The sequence below is a fragment of the Dermacentor variabilis genome, chromosome 8, assembly GCF_050947875.1.
Source record: "Dermacentor variabilis isolate Ectoservices chromosome 8, ASM5094787v1, whole genome shotgun sequence".
Lineage (NCBI taxonomy): Eukaryota > Metazoa > Arthropoda > Arachnida > Ixodida > Ixodidae > Dermacentor > Dermacentor variabilis.
The window spans coordinates 148,805,822-148,831,234 of record NC_134575.1 but is presented as its reverse complement, the minus strand read 5'-3'; positions in this window follow the sequence as shown (position 1 = coordinate 148,831,234).

Sequence of the window (25,413 nt, the reverse complement as noted above, 5' to 3'; positions counted from 1 at the left end):
CCCACCAAAGGTCACGGATTCAAGTGCCTTTTTAGCACTTAGCCATATATACTATGTATACCTCAACAGTGCTGATCAGTGTTTCTCAATGTTCCAATCTGTTCTTCAAAGCAACCACAGGTCCCATCATGTGACATATTTCCAGCAGTGTTTTGAGGTTGCTTGTAACCGCTTCTGCTTTGCAGGCTTCCTCTGACGTCGAAGGTCCAGAAGGAAGGGCATGCAATTCCTTGGCTTCCAGCCAGTCAATTTCAGGTTAACGACAAGTGTTGTCTTTCTCACAGGCCACAATACAGTGATCTAGATTTTTATTCTAACAGCTTTAAAAGATGTTGCAATAAGTCCTGCTTTGGGTTTCCTCAAATCTAATGGCAAGATTGCATTTTTGAACCACATCGTTCAAATATTAGAGGAAAATGGTTGCTGCCATTTCTTGCCTCATATGGCTAGGCTTTTTGTTTCCTACGAGCTTATAAACAAGTCCACGTATGTGTAGCAACTCATTTCTATGCCAGTGAGGTGCCCATAAAATGATGACGTTTCAGCTTTTATGGACAAACAAGGGAGCTAAGTATTTTACTGAACAATCTGCATAAAAACAATCTTATTGCAATTTTAAAGAGAAAACAAAGAGCACTCAGTGCAAGATCTTCTTTTGACTTTTTGAGAATCAATATGCAGGTCACCTTATGTTACAAAAAGCAGCAGGCCATTGGCCAGGAGTGTGAACATATAATTGATCTTTATGATTGGCAAAGACCACCCTTCGAGGACTCCCGAGTATTCCTGCAATAAGTTTCTCAGACCCACATGATGTCGTCCATTATTGCATCCATTGCTCCTTGTGCTGTTCATTATTGCATCACATGACCATTTGTGGTACTAGATATATTGTTGTCGTGTACGCACCACTTCCTATTTCATTGATATTGCAAAATGTTCTCTAGGTTGTCCATTCTAGTATTGTCTGCTCTGTTTTCAGCATGAGAGTTTTTTGTGCAGGGGCAGTTAATATATGAAAGTGCAGGCATGGGTCCCATCTCCGGAATCGCAAACATTATGCAACACGAGTCACTCAATATGTCCATATACCACGGTTAAAAGGGCATTCCACATACACCACCATGACTTTGAGTGGCCCTGGCTATCAACACTCCCAAGGCTGAATCTATGACACATGCGTGAATGCTCAATGAAGTGGACCGTGTGTCAGCCACCTTGGTAGATTAATCGTAGAGCATTGGACACATACCGTTCATCTCTTGCTTTCAGCAGGTTGTCTTTGCTTTCATTTTCCTCAAGATTTCTGCATTTCAATTAAAAGAACGGTTAACTTGGTGTACACTTTTTTTGGCTTGAAAGCATGCGCACCTATTCGGAAGTGGGTGTGATGGATATCCCAGGATAATGCACGAATGCTGACATGTGTGTCACTCCTCGACCCTGTGCGCATGTCGCTCACTCAATCTCTACGTTGCAATGTGATGAACACTGGTATTTATTATCGCTCTAGGCTCTGTGTGATTTCTGAAAAGTGGTAATGGTGGCTCTCTAAAGTTAAGGCTTCTTTGCCGCTTGCTCTAGGTGTAGCATGCCGTCTTAACTTGCCAAGTAGACGTATCGAGCAGTCTTGCACAGGTACTGTCACATTTATGCTTGGGAGAGGGAAAGTACCAGCATAGTGTGCGCGTGTGTACAATAACATCGTGTTGCTCGCATTGGGAAGAACGTAGAGGAAGAAATGTAGTGTGGCGATAGTTTTTTTTCACAACTGCTTTGTGTATCTGTGCTTCAATAACAATTGTGTTCAATAGCGGGATTTGAACAGGATCCACCGCACACTAGCCTCATCCTCTACCCACCATGCCACATTCATCGGGCTAGGCCCAGCTTACCCAGTTGTGATGGTTAAGACATTTGTCCATTGGTTGTGCGTCGTGAGGCATGACTCTTGACAAGTGATAACAGAACAAAAAAGATATCATTGTACGCACCTTACTAAAGAACAAGTAGACGGTTTTAGTCATACCTGCCAACCTGAAGATATGGAAATTCGTAAAGCTATCGGGGGGGGGGGGTTCAGCGGCGGCAATTTTCTAAGGGATTTACTTTTTGCGGCAAGCTTACTCACGTTTTTACAGCCGCAAGTGAAATCCGTGTTTAGGAGAGTAGAGAACGAAAACTCCACGGGGCACAATTTATTTTTGCAATGATTTTGCTGTTGCCGACTTTGCCTGCTTCAGAAACTTCTCGGTGTACGTTTGCTCAAAGCTCAAGTACCACTCTGGTGCCCCTTGACCATCAGCAAGCTTTCGAGCGTTTTCTCACACACAGAGGAGCGAAACTCGGTTCGAGTTTTCACAATGCTGAATATTGTCTCACATTCAGCATTGCAGTGGGAAATGAAGAGAATACCCAACATAAGTATTGAAATTCTGTGGAACCTGAGCGATCCGTTGACACTTCAAACGCTTCCTAATTACGACCACAGCACGTCGCACCTTGGCTCATTCAGTATGTCAGCTTGATCCTGATGTGTTTGCAAGCTGGCAAACTTGATTTCAAGTGCGTCGATTGCTTCTTCTTTTGATTCGCCACTCTGCTGGTGTAGGATAGCAGGGAACACCGTAATAAAATGAAGTATGCTGTTGAATGAAGCAGTTTCCAGAGCTTATACTTGAGCAACTTCAGCCATGTTGAAATTGACGTGTTCTAGTGGGGAATTTGTGGTAAATGTAATCGCATGGTGACATTAAGTACAGACATACAGCAGAGAACTGCCCTCTCTCAATGAAGCTCAGTGTCTCAACCACAGAGTAGGTTGTGTTGCCAATGGCTGTGTCTTCATCATCTTTCTGGTTCTCTGCAGCTCCATAGTCAATTTCCAGCAATGAATGACATGCCTTGGCAACACCTGGGCGCACAAATCTAGTCGGGAGATCCTCAAAAAGGCACTTCAAGAGGACTCTCAGTACATGAATCTGAGGAGCCTGTACCTGAAGAAGGCAGTTTGCCTTCTCAAAAAGCGGTATAACATTTTGGAGAAAAATACAGCATACCCTGTTAAGCTCCGATGACAAAAAATAAAGCAGGCGCTCCTCACTGGTCACGTGGCTGGCCTCCCCAGAATTCTTGGTATGAAATTTCGTTTTTTTTTTTTGCTTGAGGTCCAGGATGAGCTCCTTTCTTCTTTAGTGAGACTTCATAGCCGTCGGTGCTTTTTTTTTCCCGAGGCCTGCAGCAGTCTTGTGAAGATTTGTAGCAGGCTTTGGGGTCAGTGCAGGGTTCTTGGGGGTTTCTGATGAAGTTTTCGGTATTTAGTACGACACCAAAAACAAGCTCTGCTTGTTGCACTGCTTTGTTTCAGATAAAAAAAAAAGCTGAGTAGTGGTTTCCACTAGTCGAGCAGCCTCTTCAAACACTTTCCCGACAACAACCAATGTGTCGGCAAATGCTTCTTCGTCTTTTTGACCTCGGTGTCATGCATTTTTTGGAACTCTTTAAACCGATCTTTCGGTTTCGAGCTTTTCTCTAGGTAAAAAAAATGCCAACCAAAGCTTCATCAACCTTTACAGGAAGACGTGAAGCTCCTTTTTGGGCTGCCAAGTTGTTGAAATGGCATGGGCAACCAACCACTATCAAACCTGGTTGAGCATCTTTCAATACAATAAAACACTTTTTTTCGTGCCAATCACGACATTGGCATTGTCCAAACCCATAGTCAACAGGTTTCCCTCAGTCAAATTCCGAGACTTCATCTCGTCCAGAACCAGATTGCAATCTTGTGACCCGTCGCTTCCCCTTGGATTGTCCTAAGGCAAAGAAGGCGGCTTTCGACTCTGCTCGTTTCTTGTAACGAAATATATCGCAACAATAGGGTGAAGCTGTGTATCTCTGCCATCCACAGTGATCGAAAATACTTGCTGTTTTAGGACATCTAGCAAAGGAGTCTCCACGTTGGCAGCTATTTCCCGAGCAATTGACGCCATCTTTATCGTCCACAGGTGTATCGTTTCGCTTCTTCGCACTTATGGAACATCTTCCAAAAAAGCGGTCCAGCATGTAGCTTTTATTCAACTAAAAACGCCGTGAAGAGGCATTCTGCACGAATCACACTGAGGTCGTTGTTGCTGCGTACAAGCCTTGCTAGGCTTGGCTGGCTGTCCGCGGCTCGCACATATCATTGATGCTTGTTCGAAGCGATTTGGACCTTGATGTCAGACTTGCCCCCATGCGACATTTTCATATCAAAGGCACACGTGGTGAAGAATCCGAACTTTTCCCATTCCTTTGACGGCACGAAGCACGGAAAGTCTGCCGTGTACGATTTCAATAACACTTGGAAGTTCTGTCGGGGCTTTGAGCCTGCCATTGCACTGCAAAACCGCTACAAGCCGGAGTCGTACTTTCTCCGACATGACCGCTAGTCACACAAAAGGCGAGGCCATCACTGCAGGGACTGAAACTGACTGAAGTTCAAACCCGCGTACCCATGCAAACAGAGGCAACAGCGTGGCAAAAGGTTTGCGGAGACGCTAGAGGCGCTATCGGCACTATCGAGCTTTGGATATGGATTCGTGACCCCCCTAGTAGAGACAGAAGTCACTATAACCTTGCAGCGATTGATGATGATACCATGCATTCGTATTGCCAATCTCGTGGCGGTGCAAGGTACCAGGGTGTAGTTTTACTACATTTTCATGTTTTTTCGCAAATAAAATGTTTTCCGCAAAATTTCAAGCAAGATTCGCAAAATCGTAAGACTGCTCGAAATTCGTACAATTTACGGAAAATTCGGAAGAGTTGGCAGATATGTTATAGTGCATGAGAGAGTTTAGCAAGACAAAGAAAGCTCGAAATTAACATGAAAAATGTAGCAGATCCAACGAGTGGGAATCTGTGTACAAGAAAATGTTGTATGAGTGCGTAAAGAGTCGAAAAGCGAGTATACTCATGGACACACACACGCAAGCACGGGCACACACAAATTATACCGAACTTTTCGTCAAGCGGAGTTGCTGGCTACTAGTGAGTACGACGGATGCCTTGGACACATATGGTTTCGGAGGCAGCAAGCGCAGACATACGTAGTGCAATTATAATTCATCCTAACCGCAAGAACCGTTTACTTCCTCATTACCGCGCAGCCATGGATGCGCACAAGTGAGCTTTCTGATTCTTTTTTTTTCTTTCGCGGTGCTGCTGCAAATGCGTGGAGGAGAGCACTATATGGTGGTGCTGCAAGGAACCCAACGGCGTACATGTTCTGCTATGATTGGTTGGTCTAGTTGGAGAGGGAACAGCCAGTCTGCAGTGCCCACTTTCTCGAAACCCGGCAAGGTGCAAAAGAAAAGCTTTGCTTTTAAGTAATCGTAAACATCCGGAGCACTTATCTCCAAAACCGGGGGAAGGTCGTCTCGCAGTTTTTGGCATGACCATTAGAATGGTGGCGGGTGGATGGGCGTGGAGTTCTGACTCTTGGAGGCAAGCCGAGGTGCAAGAACAGATGGACATCGACACATGACCAGTTAAAAATTAAAGTATGGGGTTTTACGTGCCGAAACCACTTTCTGATTATGAGGCACGCCGTAGTAGAGGACTCGGGAAATTTCGACCACCTGGGGTTCTTTAACGTGCACCTAAATCTAAGTACACGGGTGTTTTCGCATTTCGCCTCCATCAAAATGCGGCCGCCGTGGCCGGGATTCGATCCCGCGACCTCGTGCTCAGCAGCCTAACACCATAGCCACTGAGCAACCGCGGTGGGTACACATGACCAGTGCACTGTACAGCATCTAACTATGTCATTCTGGCCAGCCTAGTTGGCCTGCATTTCTGGTGGCCTCATCCTAGAGAGGGACCTTATTTACGACGCCCCTAAACAGGTGGACAGGGAGAGCTTTGTTGATATTGGTCCGCGGCAGGAAATCCTCTGGCAGGAGTTCTTAGACCGAGGCGGCACACTTGTTCTGCAGGTCTGCCAGCTTTGCAGCTCGAGTTTCCTTGCATCTGGCCTGTTTCACACTACTGCCTGAGCTACCTGCCTGTAAAGTAAGTTGACAAACGGCATGGACGCTGAAAGGTAATTTCGCCCCAGAATTGTGGGAGGTCGCCATTTTCGTTTGCCGAGAGTAAAACCAGCCGGGCGCTTCGGTAATGAGTCGGAAGGCGCTCTTTGGCGGCAGATAGCCCGCGCCAACACCTCGGGACATCTTAACCTGACGCGCATGCGGTCTCGAAACGTAGGAAAGGGTGCGACGTTCGGGGCCCTTTGGCCCGGAAGCGCGGACGGAGGCGCCCTGCCTGGGACGGACCACGGGCAGAGCGTCGTTAGGGCGTCAATGGGCACGCTTGGGGTACAAAGGGGCAACTTAAAGCCAGAGGGATCGGTAACCCGACGCGCGGTCTCTTGAAAGGCAGGCTGGCACCCGAGACAAATCCATCTGTGCACTTAGCTTTACGGGCCCGCCGGAGGAGACGAACCATGCACAAGACGGCATGGTGAATCGGTGGGTGCACTTCGGCAGGGGTGCCCTTTGCGGCACGCAGTGCGCGATGGTTTTAATTAAGGTGCGAGGATGGGGCGACGCAGATGGTCGTTTCCCGTAAGTGTTCGTCAAAGTGTCGCTAGGCTTTTCCATATATGTCGCGGAGACGAAACGGTTGGGATGTTATTTGTTTATTTGTTGTTTGGTGGCTCCTTTCTCTCCCTCTATCTCTCTGAATGTTCCGAGGAACGCAGAGAGAGGGTGAGAGAAAGAGAGTGTCCAATGAGTGACAGCCCAGTTGACCCAATCAGCTCATTGGGGTGTCGTGATTTGCCGTGAGGGGATTCGGGAGGAGCAACTGAAGGGTTAAAACCTGGCTCCCGACCTCTCACGGTGGTTCCGGGCGCAGGAAAGGTGCTCTGCACTTTCGGCTCTGCCGAGTTAAGGCGCCGGTCCCAGTGTAACCCAAGGGTCTTGACGAACGAACGGTGCTATGCACTATCGGCTATGTCGAGTTGATACGTCAGACCCACTGTAAATAGCTGTCGATGTAAATATTGTGTACATAAAGTCTATTCTCCAAGTGCAACGTCTATGGCGTCCCATCTCTGATGGAAGAGGAGAAAAGACGACAGCTGAAGAAAAGTTTTCTACCAAGTAAGCTGGTTACGCCAGCTTGGAGGCACTCGGTGCCACGAAAGTAAGAAGAAGGTAAAGAAAATTTACTCTGCCCTTGGCAAGGCTTCACTTTTTTGGTTGTCTTCCACACGCAGAGTCCCCAAATCTAGCTGCAGTTCAAAAAAAGAAAAATTCGCAGACGATTATGTTGCTCCTTAATGTGAAATTTAAATGCAGCTCTTAAAATGTTTTGAATTCCACCTGTTGTGCGTCCCTCATTGTTTAGAAGGAAAACGCGAATACGGGAACAGGTGTCTCACACGAAGCTCATTCTCTAGTGGCATGGGCGCTGGCGAAGTAGCGCATGCAATGTGGGTCCGAACCACATGCTTAGGAGGCTTCGGGCCGGGGTGGCCCTTACACCGGCTGTTGTCTCAAGGTGGAACGGGTCGCATTTACCACTGGGTGCTACGTGTCCATACTGCTCCGTTCCTGTGGTGGAAGCAGATGCATACCACCTAATATGGACGTGTACGGGTTTACAATCGGAACGCTCGCGTCTCTTACTGCAAGCCGGCCTCCGCTACAGTGTGACAACCAGCTGTGACCGCTGGATACATGACAACAGATTGCACAAAACACTGCTTCAATTCATACACAACACAGGCCTCACAGCACACATATAATACACATATACGCTCCTAGAATTATGCCTTAAGGGCAAGTCTTTATCGCAATGAACAAAAAGAACCACACGCTAGGGCTTTCTTCCATATATAGTATCGGTGTGTGCGCTTGTCCAGCATTCGACTGATGCCTCTGTAATGATGTCATCGGTGCACGTTACTATGGCGCCATCTCGTAGTCTCGTGCGGCATTCTGCTTTCCTCCTCACGCTTTTGCCCCACTCTCCTCCTTCGCTTCCTGCCTCATGCTTTCACTGTAGCCTCCTCCGCTTTATCCTTGCGCCCTCTTCGCTATCGCAGTCTTTCATCCCCTGATGCGCTCCGTGTCCGCTCTTTCATCCTTTGCCGTGCTTCTTTGCTCAGTTATGCCGGTGCTCAGTGCAGGAACGGGCATCTAAGAACTGCACTCTATAATTAATGAGGCAAAACTGTCCATTCAGACCATTCACCTCACCAGTGTACTACCTCTGGGATTCGCAGAGGCTTTAGTGGAACAGGTTGCAGCATTTCTTCACCATCACCAGCGAACTACTATTTATTTATTTTGTAATGAAGTAGACGCGCCCCTGTGTATGTGCCGTATGAAGAGGAAGACGAAGGGCCGTGCCGTGATCTCGAGCGACCCCCGTGCTACGGACAGCCCTTGCAGTGCCTTGATTTACCTAGCGTTCCCGAACGTTGTGAACAAGAATAAACCTAATCGCATTTGGTGGAGGTTGGTGAGATCCTTCGCCTCGTCCTGGAGCTCCGCACTCGAACCCTGCCAACAAGATCGCCTTGCACTATGCCTGATCCCGCCACCTCGTTGCCTGCATCACCGGCTGCCACTGTCCTCTGCGCCGACGTCCCTCGTCAACACGACCCACCCATTTTCAATGGGACCGCCAAACACGACGTGGAAGACTGGCTCTCATCGTACGAACGTGTAAGTGTCCATAACAAATGGGATGACCAGTCTAAGCTGACCCACGTGCCGTTTTACTTCGCCGACGTTGCCAAACTTTGGTTCTTCAACCACGAATCAAACTTTACAAGCTGGTCCGCGTTTAAGACTCTGTTTGCTGAAGTGTTTGATCGCCCAGCTGTGCGTAAGCTACGCGCTAAACGGCGTCTACGCCAGCGCGCACAGCAGCCTGGAGAGACATTCTCCAGCTACATGGAGGATGTTCTCGATTTGTGCAAGCGGGTAAATCCCAGCATGTCAGAGGAGGACAAGATCAAACACATCCTCAAGGGCATCGAGGACAGCGCATTCCAGATGTTGCTGGCCAAAAGCCCAACTAGCGTATCCGTCCTCATTAACCTCTGCCAGAGCTTTGACGAGCGGCGTCGCCAACGTTCCATCGCCCGCCAGAAGATTCAGCACGCCAATTATGTCTCGAGCATCGCGGTTTGTACCGAAATGACCAACTCTACCCTCTCGCAGCATATCAAAGATTTTATTCGTGAAGAGGTGGCCAGGTAGCTCTTGCTGCTGCCTGACAGTGACGCACCTACGGCAGCATTGCCTCCAACGCTGCAGCAAGCCACCCGAAATCAGATATCTGAAGCTCTTCCTGCAGGTCCTACAACCTCCCCCCCCCCACCCAACTCTATGAGTGTGCCGCTGGCCCATACCAACTTTGCCAATCCCCCTACGTCGCTGCCACTCAGTTATGCAGCCGTGGTTGCATGGCCACCTGCGCAGACAGCTTCCTTTTCATCGCCCATGCATCTGGCTTCATTTCCAGTTGCCCGACCGTCACCAGAGTTTTTTCGTCCCACCGAGACATGGCGCACTCACGACAACCGGCCTATCTGCTTCATCTGCGGCATTGCTGGCAATGCGGCGCGCTTCTGTGGCGCGCTTCTGTGGCGCGCTTCTGTGGCCGCCGTGCCCCAACTGCACGTACCAGATTTGACACGCCCAGCTACGCACCACAATACACCGCCACACCTCCATTATCACTGCGATATCTCGACACTGATCGCCGCTCGGAAACTCGGCGTTCCCCTTCCCCTCGTCGGCGTTCGATTTCGCCCCTGCGTCGTCGAGTTCCCACTGAAGAAGGAAACTGATTGCTGCAGTTCCTGAAGCAAGAACTGCAAATACATCGACGTTCTCAAGAACTGAATCTTCGCCGCAAAATGTTATTATCGTTTTCTAGAGGGAGTACCCGCAGTGGCACTAGTCGATACCGGAGCAGCCGTTTCCGTCATTCACGAGGGCCTTTGCCGCAAGCTACGAAAAGTGACTACAGCTCGCTCTGGCCTGGTGCTCGACACTGCCAAGCGCGCAGCAAATTCACCCTTCGGCTCTATGCACTGCCCATGTCGTCATCAACGACGTTCTGTACATAATGGAGTGTTTTGTGCTACGATCGTGCTCTCACGACCTCATCCTTGGTTGGGATTTCCTGTCACGTCATCATGCTGTCATTGACTGTTCGCGTGCAGAAGTGTCACTTTTATCACTATGTGAATCACTGCCGACCAGCTCTCCTCACTTTGCCGACGAACTCACTGTTGATGCCGACACAACCAAGCCTCCTGAGTCGTCGATGGCTGTTGTCTTGTCGTCTGATGCCGCAGCTGACGCCACCGTAGTGTTCACGCCGTCCGATGTGTTTGCTCAACGCAAGAGCATTGTTCTTGCGTTTGCCGTGCTTACTGTAACATCTGGGTCAACTGTGATGCTGGTCACCAACTACTACCAGTGCCCGATCAGCCTACTGCGTGGAGAAACCATAGGATACTTTCAAGCGATCGACTACGTCGGCGACCTTGATGTTCCTGCCGACTCCCTCCGTCACGTTGACGCCATCGCTTTGGTCTCCGGCTCATCACCTTCAGCGGGTTTCGACAACTGCATCTACCCTGCTCTTTCCCCATCTCATCGCCGCCAACTTCTCGCTCTCCTTCACAAGTTTCTCTCTTCTTTCGACTGTCATCAGACGTCACTGGGCCGCACCACCGGTGTTTCTCACACCATCGACACCGGTTCCCACTCCCCCTTGCGACAGCGCCCGTATCGCGTCTCCGCCGAAGAGCGCCGAATCATCACAGAGCAAGTGGACGACATGCTCAAACGTAAAGTCATCCGTCCCTCTCAAAGTCCTTGGTCTTCACCTGTGGTATTGGTGAAAAAAAGATGGCTCCATTCGCTTTTTTGTCGACTGCAGACGCCTAAACAAGATAACGAGAAAAGACGTTTGTCCACTGCCGCGGATCGATGACGCTCTCGACTGTTTACAAGGCGCTGAATACTTCAGTTCCTTCGATCTGCGCTCCGGGTACTGGCAAGTTCCAATGGCCGAGCCTGACCGTCCGAAAACCGCATTCGTTACACCCGATAGCCTGTACAAGTTTAACGCCATGCCCTTCAGGTTGTGCAACGCGCCTGCTACTTTTGGGCGTATGATCGACGCCATCCTTCGTGGCCACAAATGCAAGACCTCTTTATGTTACCTAGACGACATCTTCGTCTTCTCAACCGATTTTCCGACACACCTCGCTCGCCTGCATGACATTCTGACCTGTCTCGCATCTGCAGGCCTACAGCTTAACCTCAAGAAGTCCCGTTTTGCTGCAAGAAAGCTAACCATATTCATCATCATCATCATCATCATCAGCCTGGTTACGCCCACTGCAGAGCAAAGGCCTCTCCCATACTTCTCCAACAACCCCGGTCATGTACTAATTGTGGCCATGCCATGCCTGCAAACTTCTTAATCTCATCCGCCCACCTAACTTTCTGCCGCCCCCTGCTACGCTTCCCTTCCCTTGGGATCCACTCCGTAACCCTTAATGACCATCGGTTATCTTCCCTCCTCATTACATGTCCTGCCCATGCCCATTTCTTTTTCTTGATTTCAACTAAGATGTCATTAACTCGCGTTTGTTCCCTCACCCAATCTGCTCTTTTCTTATCCCTTAACGTTACACCTATCATTCTTCTTTCCATAGCTCGTTGCGTCGTCCTCAATTTGAGTAGAACCCTTTTCGTAAGCCTCCAGGTTTCTGCCCCGTAGGTGAGTACTGGTAAGACACAGCTATTATATACTTTTCTCTTGAGGGATAATGGCAACCTGCTGTTCATGATCTGAGAATGCCTACCAAACGCACCCCAGCCCATTCTTATTCTTCCGATTATTTCCGTCTCATGATCCGGATCCGCCGTCACTACCTGCCCTAAGTAGATGTATTCCCTTATCACTTACAGTGCCTCACTACCTATTGTAAATTGCTGTTCTCTTCCTAGACTGTTGAGCATTACTTTAGTTTTCTGCAGATTAATTTTTAGACCCACTCTTATGCTTTGCCTCTCCAGGTCAGTGAGCATGCATTGCAATTGGTCCCCTGAGTTACTAAGCAAGGCAATATCATCAGCGAATCGCAAGTTACTAAGGTATTCTCCATTAACTTTTATCCCCACTTCTTCCCAATCCAGGTCTCTGAATACCTCCTGTAAAAGCGCTATGAATAGCATTGGAGAGATCGTATCTTCCTGCCTGACGCCTTTCTTTATTGGGATTTTGTTGCTTTCTTTATAGAGGACTACGGTGGCTGTGGAGTCGCTATAGATATCTTTCAGTATTTTTACATACGGCTCGTCTACACCCTGATACCGTAATGCCTCTATGACTGCTGAGGTTTCGACAGAATCAAACGCTTTTTCGTAATCAATGAAAGCTATATATAAGGGTTCCTTATATTCCGCACATTTCTCTATCACCTGATTGATAGTGTGAATATGATCTATCGTTGAGTAGCCTTTACGGAATCCTGCCTGGTCCTTTGCTTGACAGAAGTCTAAGGTTTTCCTGATTCTATTTGCGATTACCTTAGTAAATAGTTTGTAGGCAACGGACAGTAAGCTGATCAGTCTATAATTTTTCAAGTCTTTGGCGTCCCCTTTCTTATGGATTAGGATTATGTTAGCGTTCTTCCAAGATTCCGGTACGCTCGAGGTCATGAGGCATTGCGTATACAGGGTGGCCAGTTTCTCTAGAACAATCTGTCCACCATCCTTCAACAAATCTGCTGTTACCTGATCCTCCCCAGCTGTCTTCCTCCTTTGCATATCTCCCAAGGCTTTCTTTACTTGTTCCGGTGTTACTTGGGGGATTTCGAATTCCACTGGACTAATTTCTCTTCCATTATCGTCAAGGGTGCCACTGGTACTGTATAAATCTCTATAGAAATCCTCAGCCACTTGAACTATCTCATCCATATTAGTAGTGATATTGCCGGCTTTGTCTCTTAACGCATACATCTGATTCTTGCCAATTCCTAGTTTCTTCTTCACTGTTTTTAGGCTTCCTCCGTGACCATATTGGGTCACGTTATCTCAAAGACGGCGTCCGTCCGGACCCAGACAAGTCCCGCGCCGTTGCAGACTTCCCAACGTCCACGTCTATCAAAACCCTCAGAAGTTTTATTGGCTTATGTTCCTATTTTCATCGCTTCGTACGCAATTTCGCATCCATCATGGCACATTTGACAAGTTTACTTTCCGCCAGTAACGGCATAGCAGCGTGGTCATCTGAATGTGATGCAGCGTTTCAGCAGTTGCGCCAGTTGTTGACCTCACCACCGATTCTTCGCCACTACGACCCTGATGCTCCCACGGAAGTCCATACTGACGCCAGCGGAGTTGGCCTTGGCGCGGCCTTAGCGCAACGGAAAGCTGGCTATGATGAATACGTCGTCGCTTATGCGAGCCTTACTCTAAGGAAAGCAGAATTAAATTACTCCGTCACAGAAAAGGAGTGTCTAGCGATCATCTGGGCACTAAGCAAGTTTCACCCATACCTTTACTGCCGCTCTTTCGCCGTTGCTACTGACCCCACCATGCCCTTTGTTGGCTTTCTTCCTTGAAAGACCCGCCTGGACGCTTGGGATGTTGGGCTCTTCGCTTGCAAGAGTGCGACATCGTTGTCATGTACCGCTCCGGTCGCAAGCCCTCCGACGCTGATGCGCTCTCTCGCTCCCCACTGACGCCCGATTTGGCGTCTTTGTCAGCTTCCTCGTCCACCCTGTCACAGTTCACCATCACCGACATGCTCACAGAGCAGCGCAAGGACCCAACCCTTGCAATGTTACTTGACTACCTTGCTGCTCCGTCTGATGTCCCTTCGACACGAGCACTGTGTCGCCAAGCAACCCACTTTTCCGTGCGGGACAACATTCTATATCGCCGCAACTATATGCCCGACGGACCCAAATGGCTCCTCGCTATACCTCGTCATATGCGCTCTGACGTCTGCGCGTCTTTTCACACTGATCCCCTAAGCGCTCATGCTGGCGTCCTCAAAACTTACACAAGGTTGCGTCAGCGTTATTATTGGAGAGGCATGTACAACTTTGTGCAAAATTTCATTCAGTCTTGCACTACATGCCAACAAGGCAAGACACCTACCCAGCGCTTCACAGGACCGTTGCAGACGCTACCATGCCCGTCTCGTCCGTTCGACCGCGTCGGCATCGACTTCTACGGCCCGTTTCCATGCAGCGGGCGTGGAAATCGGTGGCCTATTGTCGGCGTAGATCACCTTACTCGCTACGCTGAGACTGCAGCTCTGCCAGCAGCGACCGCCCGTGACGTTGGTTTTTTCATTCTTCGCAATTTTGTTCTTCGCCACGGTGCTCCCCGAGAATTACTGAGTTATAGGGGCCGTGTCTTCCTGTCGGAGGGCATCCAAGCCCTCCTCGCTGAGTGCAGGATAATTCATCGCAAATCGACCGCGTACCATCCCCAAACCAATGGTCTGACCGAGCGCTTCAATCGCACACTTGGCGACATGTTGCGGATGTATATTTCATCCGACCACTCCAACTAGGACACCGTACTCCCCTTTGTTACGTTCGCGTACAACATCGTGACGCAAGCGACCAACGGCTTTCCCCCTTTTTCCTTGTGTATGGCCATGAGCCTTCATGCCCTTTGGACACCATACTACCGTACCAACCTGACGCTACAGAGTATACTCCGCTTTTCGAAGTCGCCAAATATGCTGAATATTGCCGTCAGCTGTCACGTGCCCTGACTAGTGAAACTCAAGAACGTCAAAAGACAAGACATGACCGTGCTCATCAACCACCGCACAACTTTGCTCCTGGTTCGCTTGTGTGGCATTTGATACCAGCCCACATTCCTGGCCTTTCTTCCAAACTCCTGGCTCGTTATCATGGTTCGCACCGTATCATCGAGGCCACTTCACCGGTCAACTACATCGTCGAGCCTCTCACAGTGTCACCAGACCTGCGTCGTTGTGGGCGAGAGACAGTACATGTCAACCGCCTGAAACCGTACTACAACCCGCTCATCTTTTCCGCGCCCTGAGTCGCCAGGATGGCTACGCCTCGCTCCCGGGGCATTGTAATGAAGTAGACGTGCCCCTGTGTATGTGCCGTCTGAAGAGGAAGACGAAGGGCCGTGCCGTGATCTCGAGCGACCCCCGTGCTACGCACAGCCCTCGCAGTGCCTTGATTTACCTAGCGTTCCACAATGTTGTGAACGAAAATAAACCTCATCGCAATTTATTTAGTTCAAAGTACCTTACAGAGTCCAAGGGGAGCACTGAGTAAGGGGGGCATCGATGAACAAATAACAGAAAACCGATACATGAGAGCTAAAAATGTTCACAATGATAACGTGCTTCCAAAACAGTGTTACAAATGAAAACGGTAAAACAATACAGAGTTGCCAGGAAAGGAATGAAAAGTACAGTTCACATTAGCATAAAAGGCTGTGCATCCCTCGCGCAAAATCATGCACATAGCACGAGCACATAAAACAAACAACAAATTGAAAAAAAATGGGAAAGAATAAGAATGCCCCGAGAAAGAAACAATTAAACCTGCCATACAGGACGGCGCATTGAGAAAAGGAGAGACATGGTACGTATATGACTCATATTATGTATATGACACATATGTACAGATGAATATAATTGTTATGGTGTAAACTGCAGGATCAGTAGTTGTCTGAATTTATCTTTGTTCATTTCGGCAACTGCGATGTTAGGAAGCAAATTCCATAACCCAATTGCTCGTGGTAAAGCCAAGAAATTAAATGCGTTAGTGTTCCCATAAATGCAAGTGAGGCTTAAATGATCATAAAGTCATCGCAATGTACAAGACGTGCGTTCTAGTGGCAAGTTTGATGGCTTCGTATGGAAAACATATGTATGGAGCAAGGACAGGAGTGCTATGTCACGTTGGCTACTTAGTGATTGAAGGGAACGGTCGAGCTTTATTTGAGTAATGCTTGACTCGTGGTTGCAATTGCGAAAAATGAATCGACCAGCTCGGTATTGGATGGTTTCTAACATGTGGATTAAGTATTCATAGTAGGGAGACCATGTAGGGGACGCAAACTCAAGCTGGGGGCATACAAATGACAGGAATACTAATTTATGGATGCTAGACGGGCAGTTACGCAAGTTACGAAGAATACAACCGAGATTTGGAAGCATTTGCGCATATGGTTGAGATGTGAGAGGCCCAGGAAAGGCTCGGTGTAAGATTAACACCTAGATATTTATATACTGATGCCTGAGATACTAGATCTGTATTTATAAAATACGAAAAGCTATGATTTGAAGTCTCTGCATGAATGTCATTACTTTGCATTTAGATGAGTTAAGTTTCATTTACCAGTCTTCACACATTTGGTAATGAGATGAAGGTCCTCTTGAATAATGAGATGATCATCAAAGCTGTTAATTGGTCGATATAATATACAATCATCTGCAAAAAGATATATGCAGGATGAGGTGTTATTGGGCAGATCATTGATGTAAATAAGAAAAAGCAACGTTCCTAGTAAGCTGCCCTGCGGTACACCGGAAGTGAAATATGAAAGAGGTGACGTAAAATTATCAATGACCGGAAATTGCTGATGATTTGTTAGAAAGTTAAGAATCCAGCAGCGCATAGAGGAGTCTAATCTGAGAATAGATAATTTGGTAATTAAGTGGCAGTGAGCTACACGGTTGAAGGCTTTGGAAAAGTCGAGAAAAATGCAATCTATTTGAAGGCTATGGTCCATGTTAAAATGTAAGTCTGTAGTGAATTCTAGTAACTGCGTCTCACATGACAAGCCTTTCCTAAACCCATGCTGGTCAATAAAGAAAAAGTATTTGATTCCAGATTATGATATATATGAGATGCAATGATATGTTAAAGCATTTTGGAGCAAATGCTTGTCCATAATATTGGACGATAGTTTTCTAGGGAATTCTTGCTGCCGCTTTTGTGTATCACTTTGGCAATTTTTCCAGTCTGAAGGAAGCTGGCCTGATGATAACGACTGGTGGATAATAAGACAAAATTTTACTAGATAGTGTAACTCTATTCTTTAAAATTTTGCAGTTTAGATTATGGACACCCAAAGAACTAAACTTAAGGTTTTTATGAGACCTGTGATACCATCTTCTCTTACATCGAAAGATTGCATGTACTGGTAATCTGGATCAGTGACTTGCAGCAAATTTGAATGGTCTTCCATAGTGAATTGTATGAAAAAAAATGCATTAAAGACAACTGGGCATTCCTCGTCACTGATTGGACCTTGATTAACCTCACTTAGTGAAATGTGATGCAAGCCACTGTTAGGTGAAATCACCTGCCAGAATATTTGGGGGTTGTCTTTGAGTAGTGAAGGTAGATCGTGAGAATAGTATTTTTCTTTAGCCTCTCTTAAAGTCGAGCAGTAATCTTTCAAAATTCAGCTTTATTTATCCCATACCACAGGCGGGTTTCTATGCTTTGCACTTGAGTATTGCCGTTTCTTGTTTTTTAGCCTTCGAAGGTACTTAGTGAACCAAGGGTTCTGTCTACCACCTGTTATTTTGATCAGAGGGACATATGTTTCCACTAAGGCACACAGCTTATCTTTAAACAGAAGCCAGTTTTCGTTGACTGACGGAGCAGAAGACGAAGGTAAAAAGCGCTCGTCCCGTGTTCCTGCTTCGTCCTTGTGCCATTCTTGCGCTATGTATCCCAGTTTGTAGGTAAAAAGGTGCCAGAAAGAAATGTCTTAAGTTCTTTGTTAATTTTGTCATAGTCTCCTCTGTTGTAATCACGGATGGTTTTGTTTGAGACGCCTGTAAATTGCAAGGGGATCTTAAGAGTAAGCTGTAGTAGCCTGTGATCACTGAAACCGTCTAAGCAAATAACTTCGGCTGTTTTAGGGGTATTGGTGAAAACTAAATTTAAAGTATTAGTACCACAGGTGGGCTGGGTAATCATTTGGAAGAAATTGAAGTCTAACATTAAAGAAATGAACTCCATTAATGTATGACAAAAGGATAATAGGTTATTCGAGTTTATTCAAGGAAAATTAAAGTCACCAAAGAGATAGATGGATAGCTTGACAGAGCTCAAGAGCATCAGAAATACTATTGTGCAGTTCGGCAAGAAAGTACTGGTTTGTATCGGGAGGACGATAACAGCATCCTATCAGGAGCTTGTTCCTGTAGGTTTGACATTCAGCCCATACTATCTCAGTACTGGAATCTACTTGAATTACTTGTGAGGTAACCGTTCTTTTGATACCCAGGAGTACACCACCATCTCTCTTTTCAGTGCGATCACATCTTAACATGTCAAATGTGCTACCATATGGAAATATTTCATTATTTGTTATTTCGGGGTACAGCCATGTTTCAGTAAGAATAAAAACACCTGAATTAGTCATCAAGAAATGAACCGATAGTGTAGTGTTTAGGCAAGAGACTTCGGATATTTGTGAAAGATATCAGTAATGATGGTGCGATTACAGGTGGCTTTGGTCTTCTACGGTTCACATCATGCAGTGTGGTTTGCTGCTATTTTCCACAAGGTGCAAGCGTTATCAATATATATATATATATATATATATATATATATATATATAACGTCTCCAATGCATAGTCGATTGGTTAATCAAGTACAAGGCTTAGCTTCTGCTTTGGCGAAAGCAATAGGCTGCTTTCTTGCCTGCTGGGTAGGTGGTGAAAAATCTTCGCGAATTGAAAAACCAGACCCTTTTAGTTTATGTGGAAAACACAAAATACGGCCTTTGTCTTTGAAAAATGTCATTTTTGCAATAATAGGCCTCACCCTGCTTTCCCTAATCTTCCCTAATCTGTGTACCCTTTAAAACTGCGCAGTAGTGTATGCCATGCCCAATCTTTTGGAGTAGAATTGTACCACTTTTTTCCTGAAGCAGCCCAGTTTTATTTAGCCTCATCTGCTATTCCAAAGAAGAGCAAGTTGCGTTGTTACATACGGTTTTCCACACTTTCACATCTAGAAGATATCTTATACAGCTGATTAGAAATGTCACGCAATGTTTCTAAACACGTTGCAGAATCCCCAGCTGGTTGTGATGACACAGATACTTCCAACGCTACTAGCTTTGTATTTAGCTGTTTAATTTCATTCATAGCGGAAGCACATTCTTCGTTCGCTCGTTTCAAGTGAGTGCACAAAGCCTTCTCATTTTTTGCATGTTTGCATGCACTTTCCCAAGCAGCTACCTGCCTCTTTTGGAAACCTTTACAATCGGCTTGCATAGCAGCCACCTCGCCTTCAAGCTTATTCATTCGTTCCAAGGCAGCAGCAAAGGCACTTGCCTCAACCTTCGACATTGGACCGGGATTCTGCTCGACGTCATCCGTGAGGACAAGTAACAGCTCAAACAAAGTAAATATCTAATAACAAAGCAACTCAGTACTGTTTCTCTTTGTCAGTCCATCTTTGTTATTGTGCTTTCACTTTGCTGTTGTCACATGCACAATTGCTCGCTCGCTTTACGTGGACATATAGTGCCATTTAGTAACACTTTGCACTATTCCAAATGATGCTAGATAACCAGCTCCTTGCAAAATGGTTCTCATAACATTGTTTTCCACAGTGCATGAGATCTGCATAATTTTTTCCTTCATTAGTTTTGGTACAAAAATGATAATTTTTGAAAGACATTTGTGACAGCAATATGAGAAGCATTGGTGCTGCGTGCACCTAGGACATAGTCTTCATTGCAAAATTATTGAAGGTGTGGTGAAGTCCTGCGATGCATCGAAAACGACGAAGCACGTAAAACATATGGAAGCTTGTGCACTGGGACATGCACACCATTCACTACAGGGCGACGCTTTGCTGTATGTGTGCTAGTGGCATAGCAACATAATAAAGCAACAAGAAAACCATGAATCAAGGAACGCTGTATATGAGCAGGCTGCGAATCTGAAAATAATGTGTGGCTCGAGCAGCCTACAGAAGGGTAAGAGACCGCATCGACAGAGTAGACAGAGCTGAGAAGCAGGGCAAGGTAGATGTGTTGGCAAGATAACACGCACCAGTGCGCGTCCTCTTGGCTCGCATTTTCACCTTGGTAGATATCGTTTTGTATTTTTGTGAGAGAGCCAGAGCACCACTATTCGTCTGGAGAAGGTAAACAGCTTTAGAATAGCATTTGTCGTCTTACGTACATTCAATGCAAGCACCTTTGCGGGACGATTTGGTGTGCGTCCGTTCAAGACGTTTAGCTTAACACACAGGAATGCAAATGCAAGTTTTATTGAGCATGATAAAAACTAATTTCACTCAAAGAGAAAATGCGGCACCTGTGGAGCCTTCCACTTCCAGATCCAGTGACCAAGCATGTTGCAACACATGTGCGATAAGACGCTCTGCAAGCAATGACAAAGAAATTGTGATGTAATTTGCATAGGGTTCATTCGCAGCTTGTTGCTGTGGTAGAGACCACAGCAACAAGCTGCGAATGAACCCTATGGTTTTCGGTCATAATCACATTGCGTGATCATCAGTCCGAAATAATGTTCTCTCTTATTTTCTCAGACATCATATTATAGACATGAGCAGAAGCAGCATATTAGTGCATCTTTGGTAAGCATTTTTTAGTCCAGAATATGGGTGAAATCCCACTTGAGGGACTGTTCCTAAAAGATCCGTCCACAAACGGTATCCGCTGCCGCTCTTGTCGGTGCTGAGAATAAGGCTACTTTAGGCCGCCGTGATTTATATTTCAGAGGGACGAAATAAGTGTGCCTGTTGATCTTCTCTGAAGCAGAAATACCTCCACTATTTGGAGTGCACTCCACTTATTCACCATTGGAGACGAGCGTCTGCTAACCATGCCGCTCACCTTTTTGTCGTGGAAGCTTCAACATATTGTTTCGTCCGGGCTCTTAGAGGAGACTTGCCGTCAAGGTGAACTTTGTGTGTCTGCAGATACTGTTGTGCCTGCGTCCACCTCTGTGTGTGTGCCGGTTGTGTGTCGCGGTGAAGTTCCAGACAGTTTTGATGCCACCGTAGAGCCAATGCATCTCAATTGTATGAAGAAGAACGTTTTTGTCCCTCATTGTGTGGTATCCATCGGCAACGGGCGTGCTGGCTTGTGGACGGCCAACTGCTCGGCAGAACCCATCCTGCTTCCAGACGGCTTGAAACTCGCCTACTTTACAGAATACACGTCTTCGTCCGTAGCCGTACTAACAGATCGGCCGTGTGAACCTGCTGACCTTCGCCACGTCTCAGACAAACAGCTTCTGTCTATGATAAACAAGTCACTCAGCACAAGGGAGCACCATACCTTGGTGGATACGCTTTCTAAGCATCTGTCAGTGTTTGACTTTGCGCAGCCGGACAAAGCGTTCTCGATCCCCGAGTCACGAACACGCCATACTATCGATACGGGATCTGCGCGCCCGATCAGGCAAAAGCCTTATCGCGTGTCGCCTAACGAGCGGAAGATAATCGGGGAACAAGTGAATGACATGATGAAAAATGGAATAATACAAGAGTCCTCGAGTCCTTGGGCAGCTCCGGTCATACTTGTCAGAAAGAAAGACGGTAACTGGAGATTTTGCGTCGATTATCGAAGATTAAACGCCGTGACTAAGAAGGATGTCTACCCCCTGCCCCGGATTGATGATGCAATTGATTGCCTGCATTCGGCCTCTTATTTTTCTTCAGTGGACCTGCGCTCAGGATATTGGCAAATCCCGATACACCCGGCAGACAAGGATAAAACAGCCTTCATAACCCCGGATGGATTATTCGAATTCAATGTGATGCCATTTGGGTTGTGCAACGCTCCAGCAACCTTTGAAAGGTTCATGGACACCATTCTACGTGGGTTAAAGTGGAACATCTGTATGTGCTATCTTGACGACGTTGTTATATTTGGGCGCACATTCAATGAGCACAATACGCGCTTGGATATTGTCCTCGACTGCATCAAAAACGCTGGCCTGGTTCTGAACTCCAAGAAATGTAACTTTGGTGACCGTCAAACACTTGTGCTGGGTCATCTTGTTGACAAAGACGGTATCCGGCCTGATCCCCTCAAGACGGCAGCTGTCGAGGCATTCAGTGCACCGCAGTCAGTGAAGCAACTTCGTAGTTTTCTGAGTCTTTGCTCTTACTTTCGCCGATTTATTCCTGGTTTTGCTGACGTCGCTTATCCTCTGACAAATCTGCTACATAAAGACGCACGGTTTGAGTGGACACCCGAGTGCGATTCTGCATTTCGTCAGCTGAAGTTCCTGTTAACCTCCCGACCTATCCTTCGCCACTTTAATCCTACTGCGCCAACAGAAATCCACACAGATGCTAGTGGCGTTGGTCTGGGTGCCGTCTTGGTCCAACGCTATGACGACCGTCAGCACGTGATTGCTTATGCAAGTCGCTCATTAAGCAAACCTGAACGCAACTACACGGTGACAGAACAAGAATACCTCGCTGTAATCTTTGCGGTTCAGCGATTTCGCTCGTACTTGTACGGACGCCCATTCCAAGTCGTCACAGACCACCATTCTCTGTGCTGGCTCGTGAACCTTCGCGACCCTTGTGGTCACCTTGCGCGCTGGGCTTTGAGGTTGCAGGAATATAACTACACTGTTTCCTACAAGAGTGGCCGAAAACACGCTGACGCAGACTGCCTTTCCCGTATGCCGCTTGCCACGACGGACTGCGACGCAGACGATTTTGATCATCTCGTCGCTTCTGTGACACCCGCTTTTCCAGATATCGATGCATTCAAAGCAGAACAACGGACAGACACTAAATTGGAGCCACTCTTTACTTCTGCCCATTCAAGTGCAACAAGCAGCTACTGTGTACGTGACGGGCTCCTGTACAAAAAGAACTACTCAAGCACGGGTGCACGCTTCCTTCTAGTGGTGCCGGAGCGTCTCCGGCCAGCAATCCTTCAGGCTATGCACGATGACCCTACCTCCGGTCACTTAGGCACTGTGCGCACACTTTATCGCATTCAAGAACGCTTTTACTGGCCCCGGATGCGACATTCGGTTGAGTTTTATGTCGCCAGCTGCATACAGTGCCAACTTCGGAAACGCCCAACCACTGCCCCATCTGGTCTCCTTCAACCTGTGCCGCCTTCCAGCTCACCCTTTCGGCAAGTTGGAATTGATCTGTTAGGCCCTTTTACGAAGTCATCTAAGGGGAACCGCTGGATAATTGTCTGCGCCGACTATTTCACACGCTATTGCGAGACGGCGGCTATACCATCAGCAACTGCCACCGAAGTGTCGCTTTCCTTACTTCACGCTATTGTTCTACGACATGGACCGCCTGGTGTTATCATAAGCGACCGGGGACGTCAATTCACGGCGGATATCGTGGAAGAGCTTGTGCGTTTATGTAACTCGCACCTCAGGCACTCGACGCCGTATCATCCGCAAACGAACGGCCTCACTGAGCGCACTAATCGAACAATCACCAATATGCTTTCCATGTATGTTGCGTCCGATCACAAGAATTGGGATGAAGTTTTACCGTTTATTACTTACGCCTACAACACCGCCAAGCACGAGACAACCGGCTACAGCCCCTTCTTCCTTCTATATGCTCGGCCGCCCCAGTATACGCTCGACACTGTCCTCCCCTTTTACGACCACGAAAATCCTACGGTCGCCGATACGCTATGCCTCGCTGAAGAGGCTCGGCGACTTGCGCGTCTGCGGACTTTGGCATCACAAGAAAACTCCAAAGCCCGCTACGACGCACGACATCGGCCTGTTACATATCACCCTGGTGATCTCGTTTGGCTTTGGACTCCCACAAGGAAGCGCGGTTAGTGTCAAAAGCTGCTGGCAAACTACGATGGACCGTATGTTGTCATCGACAAAGTCAGCGAAGTGAACTATACTCTCGCGCGCCTCACGAACACTGGTAGACGTACTGCTAGGACACAAGTCGCGCATGTCGCACGGTTGAAATCATGTACGCCACGACAAGCTAGTTGACTCGCCCAGGGGGCTTTGTCTGCGAGGGGAGGTATGTTACGTCCAAGCGCGTCAAAGGGACGCGGGGATCAAGAAGGGAGGGGAAGAGGAGAACGAAGACTGTGCAGCGCAGTCAGTGAAGCAACTTCGTAGTTTTCTGGGTCTTTGCTCTTCCCCGTGAGACAATCGACGGTCGCACCACACTGTCGCAAAAAGTCGATGCCCAAAATCACTTCGTGCGTCGATCGGGGAATAACTACAAACTCCGTCGCGAAAATTCCGCCAGCCAAGGATACGTCAGCAGTGCACACACAAACAGGGCGCAACGACTCGCCGCTCACTCCACAAAACGTTGCAGCCTGGTCCCACCGAAATACAACTTTACGCCTCAACCTACCTTTAAAACCGAGACTCATTACGGATACAGTTGCTCCGGTATCCACTAAAGCCATTGTAGGAACACCATCAACAAGTACATGCACTTTGTTCTTAATCATAGCAACTGCCGGGGGCATTTCTGTCGATAGCACGTGTCGAGCGACCTCACCGCCATCGGCCGCGCTAGCTAGTTTTCCGGTTGTGAAGGCGAGGAGGAGCGGCGCACTGGCGATGGCGATTGATGTAAACGCGGTGCACGAGAAGTTGGCGGTGGCGTCAAACTCCTGTCAGATGCCGGCGAGCGGCTCCTGAAGCTTCTCTGCCAGTAATCGTTGCCAGGAGGGACGCCAGCTGACCAAGAGGTGGTGTACGGCTGTTGAGTTGTCCTCGTAGGAGGTGTGGGCCTTGTTGAAAATCCGGATCGGCCATTCCACGTTGTTGGGCGACGATTGCAAAACCTCGCTATGTGGCCCGCGACACCGCATTGGAAACACACCGGCAGATGCCTCGAATTGCGATGTTCTTCCATGTAGTCACGCATGTTGCTGTCGGCTGCATAGACAGCAGGTGGGTGACATTCATCATGGCTAGGCATCGGCCGCCGGGAGGCCTGCGTGCGGCGTGGGTGTTGGCCGTAGTCATGACCTTGATAGCTCATGGTCCCTCTCGTTTGTGGGGTAGAGCTATACTCCATGGTCGCTGAGTGAACCGTGGGTTGCCATGCGGTCGAAACGGCCGTGTTTCTCATCTCGTGTGGTGAGTACGCGCCAGAGATGCCGGGTGTGCAACGGTACATCTCTTCCTGATGGAGCAACTCTTCGCGAACAATCTGCCGTATAGTGGATGGAAGGTCAACACACGAGCTCGGGTCTACACTCGCCACCGTCGTGACATTAGCCAGGCGACCAAACTTCGGTATTATCCGTCGCATCTTCAACGTCTCAAAGGTCCTGCAGTGGCGAATGACGTCAGACACGGAGTCCAAGCTTTCCTTGCCGATCA